We start from the raw sequence: 3,207 nt of genomic DNA on the forward strand, positions 1-3,207 counted from the left end.
GTATTACTCTCCTAGAAGAATGGACGTGTAGAAGCATCTCGATTAGTTTTTACCATTTCTAATTGGTAAACGAAAAGTCTTGTTGATGCTCTGCTTGTACACAAGAAGTAGAATCCAGCCAGCTTCATTATTAGGAGTATGGTATGCTAGGCTTTTGGATGATCATAGGCCCTCAGATAATGATTGATTGTGTCAGTGTATGATGATTAGATTTCCGAAATATATAACAAGGCCTCCTCTTTCTTTCTCTTTCCTATTCAAGGAATGCTTACCGAAAAAGTCCGCTTACTGCTTGGTCTTCTTTGGCAGCTGCTTCACACAATCACTATCAATAAAGTCAAGTTGTAAGTTACAATTAGTATCACTTGTTTTCGGTACTCAATCTATAGGAAATTAGCTTAATCAGCACACTAATCGGCCCCCCCATTCGAATCCCGGTTCGGGACACCTTTTTTCTCAAAGGTTGCTTTCTCTCACCTCAAAGGTTGCTGACTCTGATAGTGGGCATAGATTCGAAAAGCCAGTCGACCTTCCAATTCAAGGTTCTAAACCCGGTTTAAATGCGGTTTAAGGCAGGGTTTAAAGGCTTTGTTACTATTAATAGTAAGAGAAACTGTTACTTAAACGAGAAATAGCTTTAAAAAACGGTTACTAGGAAGGATAAAAGAAAGTCTCAACTAGAAAGGCAACTATCAACTATCTAGTAGTCTGTAAATTATCATTATTACAAATAAGAAAAAGGTCTATTTCATAGGAGTCTAAGTCAAGCAAGCCATTAGCCTTCTGTAAACTGTAAACTAGAATATTCCAGTTCCAGTAAGTATAGTCTGCTCTTCTCTCATCCGGCAAGCTCTCTAACACTAGCTAGCTAACCTCTCTTTAGCCTATCTGTCCTCTTCGCTACCTCACTTCTCAAGAGTAAACTAGTCGCTTAGCTTTCTAACAAAGCAAGTAGCTAGCGCATCTCTTCCCTCTCGACAAGAGCTAAATAGCGATGCTACTAGGCTTGAGGTCGTTCCCTAAAGAATGTTTTTACTGGAGCCTGGTAAGTTAAGTAAGGACGTTGCGGGGTGATTTCACTCAAAACGAATTGAAGGGGGTCGATCCTTTCAGTTGCCTAGCGCTTCCCCTATCTAGTTAGTGACTTTGCTACCTTTACAGAAGACCGAGAGTATGGATAGGAGCTTGATTGTAGGGTTGATAAAGGACAGATTGCCCGACCTAATTAACCTTTCTCTTATAGCAATTTATTTCATAGGCTGCAAGGACATCTAAAATAGATCTTACATATGTCCCTTAGCCAATTAAGCCTTTATGTTATGCCCAAAGATCGGATCGTACTTATTTCGCTTACTCCGCTTCCTGAATATTCCGTACTGTCTCACTAACTGTGCATTTTTGAACAATGGAAAGCCCGTATTATGGTTATTTCGGAGCTATTCTACGTCCGTTGCGAAGCCACTCTTGTCTGCTTCCGAGGGTAAGAATAGGGATGTTCTGAACTTATGCCTGATGCGTAGGACGTGACGCCAGGGGTGTTTACCACCGGTCAGCAAAGGAGCAAACTAAAGACAGGTCTAAATGCCCGTAGGACTAAGATCTATACGGGCAAATAATAGTTTTATAGCTAGCCGTAAGGCGTAAGTCCATACCTAACGTCATAACGGCTAACTAAAGACAGCTTAGCAAGCTTCTCTTTCTCTTCAAGCTTTTCATTCTCAGCTTATTCGTATTCACATATACTAATTATTCAACATTGAGGCAGCAGTAACCTCCGGAGTTATATTCTTTTCTATCCGAGTTATTTCCTTCTTTCCATCTATACTTTTCCTACTCTTAGTTACGAGAAGGAGATGTACACGATAGTGCTGGCTGTGAAAGACTGGAGGCACTATTTGCTCGGGAAGTTGGTTCCACCTTCCAAGGTTTCAACACAAGAAGAATATCCAGAAGAAATAGACGCCATCAGAGGATCAACTTAACTTACTTACCGGACTTACTCCAGTCTCATAGCCCACTCCCAAGGAACTCTGCTCTACTCTAGCCAAGGATGCCATTGAAGATGGTTCCTTCTTAACTGGATTACCTAGGAGCCTTAACCTACTCATTAGGCAAATCCCTGAAACCAGCCTTCTACATATCGGTTAGCCCTTGCTTGATCCCTTCCTAGCTTTCTCTACTTCTTCTTGTATATGTTCCGGTGTCAGACACCCCTTGGGACAGTTCCTATCCGTCTGTCTGTCCGTCCTTTGAACCTTATGTACTGCCCTTCTTAATTAATAAGACAATTAATCCAGCTCCCTGCCCATATTCAAGCTAGAGGAACTTTATCCGTCCAGCATCCTTTCTTGCCTTTACTACATAACCCGCCCAAACAAAGATGTTCAAGGTACTCCGCTCTCAGGGCAAGGTAAGGTGTCCAAGCAACTCACCCAAGCAAGGAAGATGAAAGAGTTAGCAGAAGTTAAGAAGGATTAGCTCAATATCATTTACTGGAATGCAACAACTCTATCTCTATAAGTTAAATTCACCAGAGAATACTGCCCTAAGCACGCAATAAGACAGTATAGAAGCTCAAGTAGCAGCGATCAGTTCCCCAGGAGCTATACAAAATAGAGTTTCAAGCTTTTCCAGAGAAGAGAAAGGGATAGTTTCAAAAGGCTATAAGCCAGTTCCAGATTCAGGAGAGCTAGATTCCTGACCGTAGGAAGTTTCATCATTTCCAAAAATCCACTTGGAGTTCATGCATTCGTAAGCTGGTGTCCAAGCATTAGGCAAGCTTTATCAGGTTTCTCTCAATGGCTCGTAGAAGGATCAGTTTCAGGGGCAAAAAGGAAGCACCACCAAGGGATAGGTAATTGTATTCGTGGCGTGTACCGCTTATGACTGACCTGGCACGGGCTGGCGGAGAGCTAACAATGGATGTAAGAGAAGTTCGAAGAGATGGAATTGAAAGACTGACTACTATGGAAAAAAACTCCTGAGGCTGGCGTGCTTTTCGTTTTGGTCCTAGTTCTGCATGGCGATTCCTTTAAATAAAGATTTCCTACGTCCCCTCTTAGTCTTGGTCCTACTAGGTCTCCCACGATCACGATGGATGGATCCTCCCAGCTTTCGAATCTTGCTCATCCATCTTCCTTGACTGGATGGTAACTTAGAATACCTAGCAGAAGATTAAGAAGGCGGAAATGCAATATCATAATTGAA

This window comes from Euphorbia lathyris, chromosome 2, assembly GCF_963576675.1.
Source record: "Euphorbia lathyris chromosome 2, ddEupLath1.1, whole genome shotgun sequence".
Taxonomy (NCBI): Eukaryota; Viridiplantae; Streptophyta; class Magnoliopsida; order Malpighiales; family Euphorbiaceae; genus Euphorbia; species Euphorbia lathyris.